This window comes from Emydura macquarii, unplaced genomic scaffold (assembly GCF_026122565.2).
Source record: "Emydura macquarii macquarii isolate MOO-44397 ecotype Brisbane River unplaced genomic scaffold, CSIRO-AGI_Emac_v2 contig_1551, whole genome shotgun sequence".
Classification (NCBI taxonomy): Eukaryota; Metazoa; Chordata; order Testudines; family Chelidae; genus Emydura; species Emydura macquarii.
In genome coordinates this window covers 5,813,723-5,832,985 of record NW_027131688.1, presented here as the reverse complement: position 1 = coordinate 5,832,985, position 19,263 = coordinate 5,813,723, and positions in this window count along the sequence as shown.

Here is a 19,263-nt window from a genome sequence, read left to right as displayed (position 1 = left end):
GTTGGTGGCGGCGCAGATGAAAAGGTGGTGGGGGTGGCTCCCTCCGAGGCCTCCCCAGGGAGGAAATCCAAAAGGGCCTCCAGCAGGGGTGCTGTGTTGCTCCTCTCCACTGCTACGGCTCCCTCCTCGACCGGCACTGCCCGCTGGACCTCACTGAGGGGCATGGCAGAGGCCCCTTTGTTGCCAACCCCCGCAGAGACTTTTGGTGGGCTTCCTCCCCGTCTGGGTTGGCGGGGAGGTTCTGAACCTTTTTGTGCTTGCTGCGCTTCCCCTCGACGAGCACCCAGCTCTCCAAGGTGTTAGCGGAGGGCTGGCCAGTGTGGGGGGTCAGAAGGCAAGAGCAAAGGTGTCAGGGGTGGAGGGGAAGGGGCAAGAAGGGGACGGGAGTCCTCCCCCTGGGGTGAGCTCTCTTCCGGGCCTGAGACCAACCCAGCCACCCTCTCCTCTGCGGGCCCCACCCCGGACGTGCTGTGGTGGTGACGGGGTCTGTCCGCTCATCTGGGAGTGATGGGGGGCCACCCCCATGTTCTGAACGGAGGTGGGGACGGGCAGAGGAGGAGTAGGAGGGGCGGCAATGGGGGCTGCATGCTCAGGGTCACCGGCGGTGGTGGGGCCAGTGCCTGCCAGGACCTCAGGGGGCCCAGGTGCTCCTCTGTGCCGGGCCAGGGGGCAGTCCCTTCAGACGTGCACTGTCGCCCGGCAGAGGAAGCACTGGGCCTCCCCTAAGGCATAATGAATTCTGTACTGGGACCCTTGATAGGGCACCAGGAAGGACCCGTCAAGAGCCTCCCCATCATGTGCCACCAATGGCGGCAGCTGGATTTGGACCTGCTGGTGGAAAGCCAGGATGTGATGGAGGCGGGGTCCTTGCAGCCCAATGGGAGAGGGTGCACGACGGAGATGGGCTTCATCATGGTGGAGGGGAAAGGGAGCAGGGCGGCGTTAGAGAGGAAGGGCGGGACAGAGGTGAGGACCACACGTATGCCCAGGTCCTCCAGGGGCTGTAGGGGGACATAGACGCTCCCCCACCACCAGTCCCTTCTCTACTGCCTCCTGGGCGGCAGCCTCCGATGCCAAGAAGAACACTATCTTTCCATACATTTTGGAGGCCGCCATGATGGCCGAGGACCCCACCACCCCTGCTAATGCCTGCACATAAGTCTCAATGTGGGGTGAAGTGGCCACCAAGAGGCAGCGAACACTGTGCTTTCTGGAGAGGGTGGGGAAGGGACCCCGGCCACAAGACATGTGACTGGAGGAGGCAGTGGGGGCAGATGATGGGGATGCGGCTGGAGGGGCGTATGCTGGGGCGTATGCAGCTGGGCGTATGCTCTGGGGGCCGAGGCAGGAACACCCCCAGACCTGGTGGAGGGGATGGCAGGGGAAGGGGTGGCGTAACATTCCACATTCCACACTGGATTAGTGGTCCCCAAACAGTGGGGCGTACCGCCTATAGGGGCATGGAAGACCATTCAGGGGAGGGAGGCATGGCAGGGCCATGGGAGTGAGATGCCTCAATGCCTTTGAGGCTCTGGGTGCCAACCCCGGCCCCAACTATGTCTCTGCTCCTGGCCCCAGCTGCAGCTCCGGCCATGGCCCTGTTTCTGGCTCTGGTCCAGCCTCAACTGCAGTTCCGCTCCCAACTGGGGCCCTGTGCCCGGCCCCGACGGCCGCTGCAGCTCCAGCCACGGCTGTGATCCCGGCCCTGGCTCCTGACCAAGGCTCCTGGCGGGAGGTGGTGCAGACAGAGACCATTATGGGTAAGGGGGTGGGAGGTGTGACATAAAAAGTTTGGGGAGAACTGCACTCTGTTATAGAACTTGTTTATTTACTGAGTAACAACTCCCCTGTGAGGTAGGACAGTGCTGTTCTCCCCAGCGGATACTGAAGCCCATCTCCCATGGGAGTGAGATGCCTCAATGCCTTTGAGGCTCTGGGTGCAAGTGACTTGCCCAAAGTCACATCGGGAGTCTGTGGCAGACCAGGAAACTGACCCATGGGAGATGGGCCTTTCTGGCTCTTTAGCATATCCTAGCCTAAAAGCAGTGGGAGAGAAGTGACGAGCTGCAGCCAATGGAGACACATCCTTTAGAAGATTTGAAAGCAGGGGGAGGAGTGATGAGTGACAGGTGCGCCTGGCCCTTCACGGCCCCCTGCTGGAGGCCCTGCGTTCCTACCACAGCCAGGAAAAGAGCAGTGAGGGTGAGTCCTCCAGGCCTGCCTAGAGAGGCTACATAGATGCAGCCAATCAGAGCTCAGCAGGGTGAGATAAAAGGAGCTGCAGGCATTGAGCAGCTCAGTTCCTAGTTGGGACCTGAAGGGTGAGGGGGTGTTGCTCTGGCTGCAGGGAGCCTGCTGGGCTGTGTTTGCTAATCCTGGGCTCCAATGGATCTGAGAGCTCTAGCCCTAAGGGAATGTAGCAGTGACCACGTAAAGGAAGCAGCATGTTATTGCTGAGTGTAGGGTCCCTGGGTTGGGACCTGCATTAGTGGGCAAGCCCGGTTCTCCCCACCAGCCAGTCCTGACATGGCCCAAGCCCTGGATGTGGCTAGTTTTAAAGCTCAAAAAAGGGGTTAGACTTAATGTGGCCCAGAGACAGGGCTGAAGGCCCCAGTGAGGGTAGACTGACAGTTCTGGTGGGACTCTACCAAGTCTTGAGAAGGGGATAAGCTTCCTTGAGAAGCCCTAGCGGAGAGCTGGATTTAAAGGAGCCGAAGAGGGGCTGACGAGAGATGGAAACCCTCAGGAAGGAGGTGCTGAGGCTGGCTTGAGCCAGTGATTGGAAGACTTGTTTTGTTTTGTTTTGTTTTGGATTTGAATGCCCTGCAAGGCGTTCATCCGTACTGACTGTATGACTTGGCCAGTGGGTTGAGCCACTGAAACCTGCCTAAGGAGGTCAACAACCTACTGGGGGCACCAGGAGATTGCAGCACTGCACCCAGCTGACAAGGCCCTCGTGAGAGGTGAGTGTCCCCTGTTACAATAAGAGATAAAGTGCAGCCGATTGTATGGAATTGGTAACTGTCTTCAGTAAATAATCAGCCTTTCTGCCAGGTTTAAAACTGCACAACTCCCACTAGCAGACTATTTGTGTCTTTGATACCCCTAAAATGTATATTTCCCTTGCGGGGAGGGGCTTTTGGCATTGTGACTGCTTTGTAGAGCCTTTACCATTAGATCACTCATTCAAATGTAGCGCACGTCAGAAGAGGACAAAAGGCTTCCATTACTGTGTAGACCAGGCTGGAGCCCACCTGCAGCCAGTCTGCCTTACTTCTGTGTCTCATTAGCACTGGGCTCTGCGGGCAGCTGAGATTCTGTGGCAGCACGAAACGGATGGAGAAGCCTTTAAACAGAGAAACTTCTGTTCTAGAATCAGAGCCTTTGACCTGGACCGTCTTAAATTTTGGTGATTGAGGTGAAATGAAACCTGGCTGTGACCCAATTGTAGTTTAATGGGACAACTCAAACGTGGAAAGTTACTTGTATGTAATTGCTTATGGGATGGGGGCTTTCCGATACCAGCCTCTGGAAAAACACAATGGGGCATTTTTTTTCTTTCCTGTTTCATGAGCTGAATTCTAACTGAGCTGTGCATGTGTAGCAAAGAGAATGTGCTGAGTACCTCTCACTTGAGCAGAACCAGGCCACCCTTGCAAATGATGGCATTGCCTCTCACCCAGATTAAGTTGCCCTGACACAATGGTTGGGAAGGGCAGTAACGTGAACCCTCTTTTCAAAGGCTCATTCTCCCAGGTTTGTGTGAAATGTGCAGGGGAGAGGATTTTGCCCTGTAAAATATTAGCAAATTGCTAAATATTAGTGAATTAGCTGTAATAAATTTGCAGGGTATTTCCCGAAGCCTGACAGCTCCTGTAGGAGACTGATAGCCAGATGCCCTCGGAAAACAGTTACAGAGCCCATCACCTTTACCAAGGGATCAGTCCGACATGCTTTATTCCCTTACAATCCAATTGACAAACTTTCTGGCAGCTCCAAGTGTGTAACTTGTACCTCATTTCACGCAGCAAACCTCAGGTGTTTGCTTCACGTAGCTTCCTGGAGAAAATGAGACCCAGCCACCTAAACAGCAATGTACTACCAGACCTTCCGTTCAGTCTATTTCCTTCAAGCAACATCCACCCAACTCTGTGTCATTGTTATGAGCACACATGAGAGGGGATCACGCTGCCCTGGGAACCCCCAGAGGAATTCTGGCTGTCCCAACCCTCCTCATGGCTCATCAGCAGGGCAAGACCTCAACACTGAACTACAGAGCTCTACTGCTTGGGCTAAAGGAGGATCTCCATTAGCTGGTAGCAGTAGCAGACTCTTATCCTCTGTTTCATCTGGCTATTGGGGGGAGGGACACAATCCCACATAATAAGCTAGTGTGTTCTCCTCTGTGCCCCACCAGCTCCACTGTCTCCCACACTTTGTTCCTCCTCTCTCTGCAGGGAGGCAAACACTGATCATGGCACTAGCACAGCAGGCCTGCTGATGGCGCTACCTAGAACTGGCCCCTGCAGAAATTGCTAATGCTCTTCTTCTGACCTTGCCTATCCATGCACAGTTTGGACCTATAATTCCCGCTAGGAAGGTGAATAGTGTGGGGTCCACCTAACAATCATGGGTACCTTGGGTGTGATGATGAACTAAGAATTTCCAGGCACGAAATGCCATTTTCTTGCTTACGAGGGGATTTAAAGGTGTTAGAGGCACAGCCTATGGGAATCTCTACTGATGTTCTGCCAGCTCATACGTTAAGTCAGCAGGTTGTTCTTAAGAGATATAAAGGTCCCTAGGAAATGAAGCCTCAGGCATTTGTTTTTAAGCCCTGTGGCTTTGGAAACATGTTGATTTGGGGAAATATGGTGTAATATCTCTTACACATGGGCCTACTCCATGGACTGCTCCACTCCCAGCCCCTTCAGTGAGGAGCGGGGGCAGGTGTCTCGGTGCTTCTGCCAGCCAGAAGTTAGGTGCTGGAATGTGAATGGGGTGGGGGCAGAAGAGGGGCTAACACTCAGCAGCCACATTTGAAAATGTTGGCTTAAGTTCCTGGGGTGAGGGAAACTCAGACGCGCACAGAGAGGTGATGAAGACAGAACTATGAAGTCCACGGTTAGTGCAGTCGTGCAACGCTCTGGCCCGCTTCCGTCACCTGCTACCCGGGGCCTTGGACCCCCTCTTGAAAACCTCTTCAGGTGAATGCCGCCTGGCCCGTGCTGCACTGAGCATAGTCAGTGGGGAAGTGCCTGAGGCGCTCTCTCCCACAGGCCTGGCTGATATTTCCCTGCCAAAGCTGAGCGGAAGGTAAAAATAAATTTGGCCTCACCCATGCAGAACGGGGCTTTATACAGAGGGCTCGTCAGTCATCTTTGTGCTGGAAATGGGGCCTGTTTGCTTTCACAGCCGGGAGCCGTACTTCATGCTGCAGGAGTGACAGACACGCATCATTTACTGTTTGGTTTAACAAAAGCCTGGCTGGAAAAGAGAGGGTGAGAGTGTAATTGATTAGGGAAATGAAGAAGATTTTGTTCTGTCGTATCTACTGCTATCAGTTTAAACAATGAACTCCAAGCAGAGAATCCAGCAGTGGCAGGCACTTCAGGGTACATTTACCCACCCAAAGACTCAGCCGTGTGTGGAAGACAATAGAAGCAGTTTATCAAGTGGCTGCTGCGCTTTGGTTTGGGGGGGGGGGCAGTTGTCAATTGCATTTGTCTGAGAAGAGATTAAAAGATCCAGTGGCCATGAGATAAGGCTGTAGGGAAGGTAGCTGAGAAGTACAAAGGGAACCTCCTCGGACACAGGAAATGTGTGTGGAAGTGCACTTGGCATCGGGCGAGTGCTGACAGGTAGTTAAGAGTGATGTTAATGGCCCTGTGTCCAATAGTATAGAGATTCCGGAATATAATGGTGGTGCTGGGGGAATGGGGTGATCCTGAAACTCTAAGGGAGCAGAGAGACCGAGCATGACTTGTGGGGATGACTAGAGGTCTGTGGGAGCAGGGGAAGGTACAAAAGCCCAGGTTAAGAGAGAGAGAAACACCAGAAAAGAGAAGAGCGAGAATGAAGAGCTACTGCAGCAAGGAAGAAAACCTGCCCCGTCACACTTTGCATTCCCCCTATTTGAAAACATGGAGGGAAGATCCCTGCAGCGCCCCAGGTTCAAATGCATGGAGGGAAAGTCCTACAAACGTCCCTAAAGCAGATCGACACCCGGACAGGGAGCATTGTCTAGCCTTGCTGGCTCTTCTCTCTCCTGGTCGTTCAGGAGCTCTCTGGTGCCCTCTGAGTCCGATGATGTCCTGACATTCTGACTTCTTCCTTCTCTTGGCCAGACCTCACCTGATTCATGCTCTGGCATTCTTTGCACACTCCGCTTTTCAGATGGTTTCCAAAGCTTGTTCCGGTGTAGTGCCTCAAGTACTGGTTCTTCAGTCTGGCCCCAGTTCAGCAAGGTTTGTATGCCTTTACGCACATGGATAATATGCATGTACCTAACTACTCTGCCGACTGAAGGACTGTATAGCTAAATCCAATCATACACATATATGTATCTTGTATACACAAGACAGGTGTTTGGTGGTTTATTTTGCCATACCCTATTTTCTGGTGTAATGCAAAAATCCCTGAGCCGGCTAGCTGTCTGTGGGTCTTTTGGCCACCACAGATTATCCGGAGTAATACATTTATCAGGAACAAGTCTCACCCTCATTTCTGTAACTAAGGCTTTGGTAGGTCAGCTGTTCTGTAGCTACAGTGGAGAGAGTTTAGTCCTGAGCAAAGTCTAGAGCATCTGCGAGGCAAGCTTTACACGAATCAAAGCAAAAAGTGATCGGGGATGTGTGAACAGGCCAGCTGATATGAGATGGTCAAGGAGCCCTGGAGAGTATGCTGAGGGCCAGGAGAGCTTCCGAGAGAGAGCAGAGCTGTACAAAACTATTATTTATTGCAGTGCTTAAAGCTCAACGTTCTGATTCTGCCACCGACTCGCTGTCTGACCTGAGCCAAGTTAGTTAACCCTGCTGTGCCTGAATTTCCCCTTCGCATATTGGGGCAATAATGTTCCACCACCTTTTTCGAAACACTTTCAGATTCCTTTCTTGCTATGGAAGTGCAGAGGTAGGAGGATAGCTCTCTGGCTGCCTCTCTAATCTATTTGATCTCCCTCGTCTAGTCTTTAATATCTTCAAAAATGGGTGATAGAGGCTTTTGATGAAGCCTGCCTTTTCTGGGATCAGAAGCCAGACACAGAAAGCTGAAAAGTAGGGCAGCTGGCCATTTTCAAAGCAAATGTGCCAGCTGTTCTGAGACTCTATTTTGATCCGCAATAAGCATTTTTCTTGACAAATGGACTGTTGCCTTTTCCCCTTATAACAGGTTTTGGGGAAAGCTGTCCTGTTTGATTTAGAAGGGGTGAGTTGAAAGCTCTGGGGGATGTAGGTTTTGATTTAGGAATGCTTCTTTGCTCCTCCCTGCTTTGCGGGTTTAGAATGCTTGTGGGATACAATAGTTTGATCAATTATTAGGATAATGACAGAAGAGTGGAATTATGAGCCAAATTATAATTACCATTTTTATGCAGAGTTAATTAATCATAAAAATACTGCATTGTTGAATTTTTCTGTTTAATGAAATTCATTATAGAGGCCCCTGAAACCTTAAATATATCATTAAACAAATTAAACCTCGGGCTGGGGTTAGGGCTATTAAACAAATACAGCCTGGATTAGTGACCAAAAAGGACTGAGTGAGACATTAGCCAAATGAAGGAGGCGGGGGTGCAACGTCCCGCCCTGATCACAGCTTCCTTTTATTTGCGGAGATGAATGCGTAGTAGAGTGGGTTGCTGCAATGGTAAGATTCTCACCGATGTCAGTGCATTTGGCGTAGCCCTGTAGGGGTGAATTCAGACGACTTCTTCCACTGGAGTAGAGGGCAGTTGAGTGTTGGAAGCCGTCTGGCAGGGGCGGGGCCATGCAGCGCGGGCCATGCGGGATATGTGGTCCTCCCTCCATTGCATCACGCTGGTCTGGAGGGCTCGGGGCAGTGTGTGGAAGGGTGGGAGAAAAGCAGGACCAGAAGATGTTGTGCTGCATGGAACCTTCCATCCTATGCTCTGCAGAGGGGTTGTCATAGCTCCTCTGGAGCCTACTCCTCTCATTGGATTGCTCCATGGAGCAATATCTGCAGCTCCTGTCCGGTCTCCCCAGTGCATCTGTGGATTGCCTCATCCGGCTACTGAGGCTGGGTGAAGGTTGCATGAAGGTGTGGAGGGGAAATATTAACCCATCTCATGGAAAACGTTGTGAAGTGGACTGTTAAAGTTCAGCATTGTTGCATGTTGAGACATCACAAAGCATCTATTCAGATTTTCTAAACAAGCGGTGTAGGGCCCAGATCACTGTCTGGTCTTCTGCCCCTCAGAGGGGAGGTTTAGGACCCACTGGGTGAGGGACGGTAGGGAAAGTGTCCAGAGCCCATGAGACTACTAAGTGCTTCCAGTTTAAAGCAACTTGTGTCTCACACCAGAGGCACTGCGGCATTGGCGGTGAACACCCCACTGCCATTTCATCCCGTTCTCTTTTGGAAGGGGTCTCCAGTGAGCTGAGGGGTTTCCCGTGGCTATAGGCTTGCTGCAAAATCCAGGTGGTGAAATTCTCTTATCCATGGACACGCTAGTCACCCATGATGACTATGCCAGCTTGCCCACATGGCTCTACAAATGTGCCAAAAGCTTGAGGTGAAGGAAGAATAGCATCGAGATGGGTCAGTACTTGTCATCCTCACTGAGAGAGCTTTTGTTGGTGGAGGATTTTGTGTTGTGGACCTCTGAGCACGGGTAACTGAGCCATTGTACAGTCATTGTGTGGGATCAGCTGTCGGTCACCACAGCCCTGATCAGATTCAAATGGGTTGCCTAAAGCAAAATGCTCGATGGACCTGATTTCTTCTTCTTTTACCCCACCAAATGATTTGATTTCAATGGAATTACTCCTGATCGACACTTGTCACCTGTATGGAATCGAGAAGGGAATGCTACCTCTGCCACCGAATTCTATAGAGTGGCTCAACCAGGATCTCGTGTCTCCACTACATTCAGAAAGGTTTTAGAGGAATATCTGTAGAACTCTACAGTTTTCATATTTACTGTCTCCCATAGGCATTCTCCATAGGGGAAGTGGGGTTGGAATCAAGTCTTTATTCTCTTTGCCCAGTCCCCTTTCACGTGGCTCATTCGTGTTCTTTGCAAAAACTTCAGCAGCTGGTGCACTTGGCGATGTCTTTTGTTTTTGCTTTTTTACCAGTGTCCGTGAAATGGAAAGAGAACTCTTGGAGGTATTAAATTATCAATTTCTCACAGGTACCCAGAGTGCTGATTGTTACGGTTGTTGTTGTTGATGTCGGATCTGAAAGCAGAGTGCAGGGTTTGTTGTTTTTAATATAATGTGACATGTCTCAGCATGCAGCCTGAGTAATGTAATACCGCAAGAAAAAGGCCTGTTCTGAAGAGACTTGTAGCGGTTAATGACCTTCAACTGGAAAATACCTTTGTCTTTATTTTTTTTCCTTTTGCTTTTCCATCCTCACTCAGTGAAGGTTTATATCAAAGCTTCTCTGTTGTAACTCCAGGGAAATCAATGTAAAAACTTAACATTCCTAAATACAGAAGATATACATAGACCAAGTCATTCCAGTGCAGAAATCTTAGACTCCATAAAGAATCATTAAGAATAAAAAGGATCCTCAACACAGCCTACTGGGGAGCTGAAAAACATCTCCAAATAAATCCAACATCCATAATTGCTTTGCTAACCAACTTGAATAAAAACGAGAGTCCTCTAGCACTTTACAGACTAACAAATGTCTGCAGGCAGGAGCTTTTGTGGGCCGCAACCCACTTTGTCAGATTCATGAAATGGAAATCACAGATAGGAGGGAGGGGTGTGTGTGTGTGTGTGTGTGTGTGTGTGTGTGTGTGTGTGTGTGTGTGTGTGTGTGTGTGTGTGTGTGTAAGAAACAACAATGGGGAGGGTAGGTGTAAACAAAGTGCATTCAGTTAGAGTAGTTGAGGCCTATTCACAACCGTTGATTAGAAGGTGAGAATGTGTGAACAGTGACAATTACTACTTGTAATGAGAGAACCATTCCAAGTCCCTATTCAGACCCAGTTTGATTGTGTCAAGTTTGCAGATGAGTTCCAGCTCTGCAGTTTCTCGCTGAGGTTTGTTTTTGAAGTTTTTTTGTAGAAGTATGGCAACTTTCAAGTCAGCTACAGCGTGTCCTGGGAGATTGAAGTGCTCTGACCCATCTGTGCCTAGGGTAGCTACCTGAAAATGCCAAGATCAGGGCAGGCTGCAAAAGGGGAGCAGATTCTCCCAGCACTGGTGGGTGACACTGAAGTCAGACTTCCCAACCAGCCACGAACAGTGCTTCTGATTCCCCACACTGGTTATCAAGAAGCCAAAATACAAATACACACAGCCCCTTTACTGCATTTCAGTCTCTGGCTCCCAATCGGCCACTAGGTCCAGTAAAGAGACCAGTTATTTAAATTCTATGCTCTTTACCAAAAAGGTTCCTCCTGACCCCAGAGGGTCAGCCACAGCACCAGATCAATATAAGTTTGGATCTTACCCAAAATACCATGCTGCCAGCCAGGCCTTTAGTAACTAAAACTAAAGGTTTATTATAAAAAGAAAGAGAAAAACTATAAGAGAAATGTTAAAGGATTAAAGCAATCAGATACATACAAACGATTTGAATGTCCATATATATCTGGTTTCTAGTAAATTCTGGAGTTTGCAGGCTTGTATAGTCCCTCTGGTGTACATCCAGTACCTGGATGGATCTCAGTCCTTTGTTTCACAGCTTCAGTTCAGTTCAGTTGTAGATGAGTTGATCCAGAGGTAGGCTGGAGACTGAAGACAAAATGGATGTGGGGCAGCTGCCTTTTATGTCCTTTGCCATGCTGCTTGTGGAAATTTACAGGAATAAGATGGACTCCAGAGTCACATAAGTAAGTCCTGGTGACTCATCAGGTATATCCCTGGCTTCTTCCCCTGGACCCCTTGTACCTGTGAATTTCTTAATGGGCTTTTTAGCAGGCTAGTGCTGCAGCCATCCTGTCTGGGGTGTTGCCCAGACACAGCACAATTTGAAATACAGAGATATCAACCATATCCATAACTTCCATTACACACATAACACATGAACATAAACATTATCATCTCACTTAGCACATTATAGCCTTTCTAACAGTACCTGACACGGCACATCTCACATGAATTATTGTGATTCTGATGTATCAATGTTAAAAAATGATAAATGCCCCCCCCCCCCCCCCCCAATCTAGCCAGTGTGACACCTCCAACATGAGATTGGTGTAGAAGGAAGTAATCAGACCTCCTGAATACACCTCAAGGGCCCCCCTAATCCAGCCAGCGTCACACCCCCCCACGCAAAATTGATGCAAAAAGGGTTGTCCCTAGACACTGCTGAACACATCACAGGACTTTTCATTTTTGCTTTTGTATTAATACAGTTTCTAACATGTTTCAAGGGTTTTATAAAAGATCAGGCACATGGTCCATTTCTACAGTTTTGGGCATTAGCAACAAATTAATTACAAGACTTAACATTGGCCCTAATATTAACAGCAAAATCATGTTTAGTTAAAACAGGCTTTTTCTTTGTAAGGTTCGCTATGGAGGTAACAATGTTCAATTTTTTATAAACTGTTGTGAGGGTTCAGCTAGCTCCATAGTGGGTTCTTGGTGCATAATCTCTGCTTGTTTTATGTGGCTTTGCCGGGTGTCTTCCATGCTAACAGCTGTGGGTAGATCTTTCTCCCCCACGGCAGGCAGGTGACTTGCACTACCGCACACACTAGCTAGTTCACTAGTTTTCAGTTTTTTAACTGTTATCCATTTCAAATCTGGACATGGTTTTAAAGAGATCAACCATTCTCACTAGCATCTCATAAACAGGGTTCTGATGTTCTTCCATTACCAATCTCTGACTCCACACAGCATCAGATGTACCTGAATCCACTAAGAGACTACAAGATATATCCAGAGCATTCAGACATGAGAGTTTGCCTGCCACCCCCTGTTTTCCCAAGAGATCAACTGGACATCTGTCCTGCTTGGGCAGCTGAAGCTACACATCTTCCCTTCGAGCCTGAGACACTATCTGTTCACTTACAGAGTTAGCAGCCTGGAGACAGTCATGTTCCAACATCGTCGGCCCACTATAACTGATCAAGCACAGCACCTCGGTTACAGGCTGTTTAAGCTTCCTAATGATTTTCACTCCATCTGGAACCTTTTCCAAGGTACCCAAACTGGACCTTTCTAAAACAAAGTCAGTGAATCCATCCACATTTGAAAAACTTCGGCAGTTAAAAACGGAACCAAGTCTCTCAAGATATAAACTGTTGCTTGCTACAGGCAGTGACTCATCCTGAACTAACTTAATCAATTCGCTTTCACACACTGCAGTTGCAGAAAACTGCTTGCAAGAGTTACCAGGAGGTGTTGTTCCTTCAGGAGAATTTTTAGGCAACAATCCATTTTCCACAGAAATGCTGTCCATTCCCCCTTCAGCTAGAGGTTGCTCTAAAGAAGCATTTTCCTGAGCCCTAACAGATTCTTTCTGGGTTTCAGTTAAGTCCAGAACCAACTCTGAGACAAATGACAAATCCTCCATCAGCATAAGCTGAAGAGATACATTCTGCCTGCTCCACAGACAGTACACTGGAGACCAACTCTCCCCCAGCAGATAAACTGCTATTCTTACCAGACAAATACTTTGAACTTTCCTCCCCTTTGTCCAGCCCACATGGCTGTTCCCAGACAAATTTTTGGAGATTGGGGTAGCTTCCTCCATGGGCAAGTGACACCATCACATGTCCTAACCACATTAACCATACCATAAGGAGCTCATTCACCTGCACATCTACTAATGTAATATATGCCATCATGTGCCAGCAATGCCTCTCTGCCATGTACATTGGCCAAACCGGATTGTCACTATGCAAAAGAATAAATGGACACAAATCAGACACAAAAAATGGCAAAATCCATAAACCAGTCGGAGAACACTTCAATCTCCCAGGACACTCTGTAGCTGATTTGAAAATTGCCATACTTCTACAAAAAAACTTCAAAAACAGACTTCAGCGAGAAACTGAAGAGTTGGAACTCATATGAAAACTTGACACAATCAAACTGGGTCTGAATAGGGACTTGGAATGGTTCTCTCATTACAAGTAATTGTCACTGTTCACACATTCTCACCTCCTAATCAATGGCTGTGAATAGGCCTCATCTACTCTAACTGAATGAACTTTGCTAACACCTACCCTCCCCATTGTTGTTTCTTACTCTTGGATGTGTGTGTATATACCTCCTATCTGATTTCTGTTTCTTGCATCTGACAAAGTGGGTTGCAGCCCATGAAAGCTTATGCCTGCAGAAATTTGTTAGTATTTAAAGTGCTACAGGACTCTCATTGTTTTTGCTGTATACAGACTAACACGGCTACCCCTCTGGAACTTTTCAACTTTACTAAGAAATACTTTGGGTCCTCTGCATTACAGTCAAAACATTCTCATTTATATTAGGACTGAATGGGTGTAACTGCAACTCTAGGCCTCTAGAATGGTCTGTTTTGGAGAGCAGAGACTTGCTATGGACTTGAGTGATTGAAAAATGGGACTCATTTTTTTGAAAAATGTTTCATGACAAATATGGCCCTTTTTTATGGACAAAACATTTTGAATTTTCTTTGGACAGCTGTATGATGAACTTAATCTCTCTAACAAGTTTGACTTTCTGTTTTAGTCACCAGAGATTTTGGCACTGTTACTTAACTTAAGTTAATTCTTTTTTCATTTTCTTGGGTTTTATTTAAGATAACCACGGTAGAACACTTTGCTAGACTGACAACAATTAAATAAAATGATCTAATAGACCCAATGCGGTGTTGTAGCCATGTTAGTTCCAGGATATTAGAGAGGTGAGGTGGGTGAGGTCATAACTTCTATTGGATCAACTGCTGTTAATATGAGAGACAAACTTCTGAGCTTACACTAAGCTATTCTTCGGTTCTGGGACGCTGGTCCATTAAGAGCTATTACCTCACCCACCTTGCCTCTCTAACTGACCCCAGCAGGCAAAAACTAGATAGTCTACACATTTTAATGCACATCATCTAGTGGACAGGGATTTGGAACCAACAGGACAAGTGTCATTGGAGGTCTTCAATAGGGTATATAGTGGGAATAGAATTAAGTGTCAAGCAAATTTAGATGTGTCCAAATCCTCAAATGTATTGAGGTGCCTAACGCCAGTTGATTTCAATGAGAGTTAGACACCTAAAGACTTTTGAGGATCTGGGCCTGGGAGACTTATTGAAACAAACAATGCAAAGCAATTTACTTTTGCTGACCCAATAGTGGACTATAATTCTCTTCCTCAGCATTACTGCTCTGGCATATGAAGCAAAGATGTCCATTATTACCTGTACTACAATTGCTGACTTTAGAACTGTAAGGAGTACTGATAATTTCCCATTCACAGAGGCTCATTTCATCCCGAGAAATGGGTTCAGAGGGAGGAGGTCACTGAAAGGACTGGAATTGACTTTTACTAGGAATCTTCTGACAATTTGGGGAGAAAGTACTTTTGATAGGTAAATTCTCTAGCAAACAAACAAGGATGAGAAATGGTTGGAAAAGGATTTGTAATAGGATGGATGAGGGATGTATATGGTGCAGGAAGCTGGAGTAAATTCAAGCACGTCAAACACTTCGCATTCGTTGGTGGAAAAAGAAGAAACTTCTGTACAGTCCGAACTACTAAGTAACATCTCAACCTGAAGGATCATTCTCACTAGGAACATGAGACCAGGGAAATGGAAAACGAAGCTAGTCCCTGCCAATATGCTTATAGCACACCACTGCAGGACATTCTACAGTCAAACAGCTTCGTAAGGGTCACAAATGCATCAGATGCTTACACGAGTGCTAAGAATAATATTAGTTTGTAAGGATGAAAATTAAGTCCCATGGTTCAGGGAAGGAGCTGCTCTTTTTTGGGTCAGGAAGAAAGCTCCTTCCTTGATGTGATATTTCACAAGTTGCCAGGTGCAGGAAGGATTTGGTTTCTTTGAGCTGGATGCTCATTCCCTTAGTCACCTTGAGTAGCACCTTCCTCCACAAATGGTCCAAGTGACTTCAATTAATTACTCTTGGGATCCTGTATTATTCAGTGTGATGAAGTGTAAAGGGCTAGATTCTGTCCTTCCCCCTCCCCCCCCCCAAAAAAAAACAAAAACAAAAACAAAAACCTAATAACAGTTCCACAAATTACCAAGTTTGAAATCAGTGGGGCTAGCTGTAGCGTGATGGGCTACTTGGGGTGAGTAAGGGATCTAATTATGTAAAAAAGTGCAAGGGGAATCCTCTGGTGAGGCAGCGGCTCCTAGAACTTATTGCTACTATGATAAGGGGAGTGAATAGAGGAAAGGTACCCCATGTTCACTATAACATGTTTACTTGCAGTATAGTATTTAGCCACTAGATGTTTGTGTGCTGAGCGTCAGACAGGATCTGGAACCTGGTAACGAAGGGAGACCAAGCTGGGACTAAAACTGTGTGCATGTTTGTGTGTAGCTCGCTGTTTTCATTAATAACACCACTTGTTTAAGAGAGTCTGAGTCCATATAGTATGACAACTAGGATGCCCATGTGCTGCCCCAGTTTCTGGATGTAGTTTTAGCCATTAGGGCAGTTAGCAGCCATCATCAATTAGAAAAGCCCTCAGGCTCCACACAGCAGCCCTAGAACTGGAAGAGTTCACAGGTGAGTTTTACACCTCCTCTTTTAGACCATCTTTCAACCTGTCCTAGTCCTAGGTGCAGTTTGGCTGGAGCCGAGCATATGGCCATACAGCTATAGCAAGTTTGAAGCTTTAAAAAAGCCATTTTTGAGTTAATTACAAAATAAAATTAAAATATTTGAAAAATGTTTTGATAAAAATCCTCATTCTTGGATAGGTCATAGACTGTCAGACAGAACTTTCTTAAAAATCTCTTGTTGAAGTGAAGACAAACTCAAACAACTTCAATGTACAAGGGTATCTTTCTGAGAATGATTAGCACCTGAAAAGAGGGGCTTATTATGGAAATATTTTCTCAGTCATAACTAGCAGCCTGCACAATGCTATACTTACGTTCTTGGCTAGTTGGAAACTTTTAAATCATGAAATATTTACATGAATGATGCAGGGCTGAAAATGTTATATGACATGTTCATTCACACTAAGTCAGTCTTGGACATTTTAGAGTTTTCTTTCTAGACAGTTGTGCAAATCCAAAAAGACAGGAATGGCTTTAAAATGACTTTCAGCATCCGAAGATTAGCAGAGAGTGACACGTCCCTAAGAAATACTGCACTGCTTCTGTGACTCAAAACGTCCAGACCTTGTAGGGAAGTACAAGTAGAAGTGACAAAAGAAAGATTAAAGCTATTAATTTTATCTTCATTATTAAAGCCTTTGCATTTTTTGGTATGACCGTGGATCTTTATTTTATGAGGTGGATGGTATGAAATTCTACTTAACTCATGGGGAATCTATTGTAGTGCTAGACTGAGTCTGCTACATAACTCCCCTTCTCCACCCTTACACCATGTCTACACTGCCGAGTTGTCAATGTAAGTTATGTGTGATAATCAGTTGCTTTAATAACTTCGGTTTAGCACGTCCACACAATGCTCCTTTTGGTGGCTGAGTCATTGCCCACAGTCATTGCTCTTCCATCAACAGGGAGAGCATTGCATCATAGGTAGCATCTCCTGCATGTGTGTGGATTCAGGCCGGCTTCGTATGCTGCTCGCCTGTGTGCGGCTCTGGTTCCTGCAGAAATAATTGCTGGGTGGTGTGGCAAAGTTTTATTACAGTTGGGGGAGAAACAAGGCAGCTCTCCCAAGGAACCTTCAGCAGTGGATTGCAAAATACCTACAGGAAAGTTTCCTAGAGATCTCTGTGGGCCATTCACAACTTTTCTGCCATGGCCCCACTGCATAGTTGGACAGGTTCTGTTCTTAATTTCGATCATTTATCCCTGTCTTCCATATAACACAGTACATGAGAGCTCAATCTCCTCTCTCTGTGCAGAATCAAAGTATTACTGAAGCTCCCCTCTCCAGCATCCTGCGTGCCAGAGCTGGAGTTCTGTGACTAGCTAGACCCCTCAGAGTGGAAGAGCGGTCCTTGCTTAGTACGCCACCGGGTGACCCTGCTGTGTGCTCCACTTCCTCGTCCACCACTTCCTCGCCCGGGTTGAGTTTGCTGGCCGCTGCCTCCAGTCCATCCAAAGTATCCACGGGGCTCTTGGTGGTGGAGGTGGGATCGCCGCCGAGGATGGTGTGCAGCTCCTTGTAGAAGCAGTACGTCTTCAGTGCTGCACCAGAGCCATGGTTGGCCTGCCTTGCCTTCTGGTAGGCCTGCCTCGGCTCCTGGCTTTTAGCACGGCATTGCTGAGTGTCCCGCTCATGCCCCTTCTCGCTTGCAGTCGGCCCGTAGGTATTGAAATTCTTACAGCTGGTGTGAAGCTGCGACTGCACCGCCTCCTCTCCCCACAGACTCGGCAGATCCAAGGACGCTGGAGTGCTGCGTGTGGGAGAGCGTCTGGTGCCATGGTCAGCGAGCTGGGGAGATGCTGCGTGAGGTGTGCATGTTGAGCAAACAGGAAGAGGAATTACAAAAATTCCTGGGCCTTTAAATGTGGGAGGGGCACATCTCTGCGCACCGTCAAGGCAGTGGAATTCAGACCGCTGAGCAGAGTGGTCATGATGGGCATTGTGGGATGCTTCCTGGAGGTCAGTTAAGGTGACGGAACCAAGCGCGGTGTCTACAGTGACGCTGCTTCGCTCGAACTTTGCCGCAAAAAGCTCTACGCCACTCATCGAGGTGGTTTTATTTTGTCGGCGTAGCAAGGGCGTTATATGGGCAGGAGGACCATTTCAGTGTGTGTGCTGCCACTGTCTTCTCAATGAAAATGGACTTTTGTCAACAAAACGGTGTAGTGTAGACGAGGTCTTAGTTATGTGAGCAGTCTAACTAAAAATGAACCAGGAAACTCTACCCTTAAGTGATGCCCGGCTGATTCTGCAACACCTTATTGCTATGATTAGCTTTGCTCAGGTTAATAGACTCATTCACTTCAATGGGTCATGTGGGTAAGCATAGGCTGGGTTATGTGCTCATATGTGCTACATATATGGGTCATAATGCACCTCTAGTGCTGCCCTTTGTATCCAGTATATCTCCTTTGAAGTGCTGGCCTTGAATTAGAATGGCTCTGAACATTAATACTCAGGGTTTGCTCTTTCAGCACTAAAGGGGTTAACGCTCTCCTTTGCGCCTGTGTTACTGTATTACTTAGTGTATTTCCATACACCTCCTGCTTGGTGCCTGCTGCAGTTCCTACAGGGTGAATAACCAGATTCAGTACCTTGCACGTGTAGCAGTGAAGAATCAGTGGGTACCATCCCCAATTCTAGACCTTCGGCTTCATGACCCAGCTCATGTAACAGGAGGCAGAAGGAAGGTTCCACCTGCAACCTTCCCTTTTGGCATTGTTTGACTGGTGAGTGCTTTTCTGTGCAACCTTTTCACTATCTAAGGGCTGGATCCAAAGCCCACTCAGGTGATGGAGCCAGAGAGGTGTCCTCCAGTCTCATGCCCGTGCAGCGTAGACAGGTCAGAGTCAGCAGTGCTTTGGCTGCACATTTACAATACGGCCAACCCCAGAGTTCAAAAACCACGAGTCAGGCCCGCAACATCATGACACCTTTTGAGGGGCAGTGGGCACTATCCGGCGTTCTCCGCTCAACGTCACCGTCTGGCTCCCTGATTTTTAAACTTTAACCTTCACTCCTGTTCTTGTGTGTGTGTTTTTTTTTTAATTTGTCTCCAGTACTCATGCCTTCGTCCCAATGGCTCCTCCACCTTGGTGGAAGGGGGCAGGCCTCTAGGTTTGGGCGGGCCCAGACTCACCTCCCATCTTTTCCGGTGCCTGCATCTACAGAAATAGAAGGGATCCTGCTTAGGAACAAAGTTATGAGCACTGCAACTTTGCTGCTGCTCCTGCCTGAGCAGATTGTGCTTCTCACAGATCATCACATGGCTGTGTGCAGCTGACAAGTCAAAATTCTCAGGGATGCATTGGGTAGGCTGGGAGGCC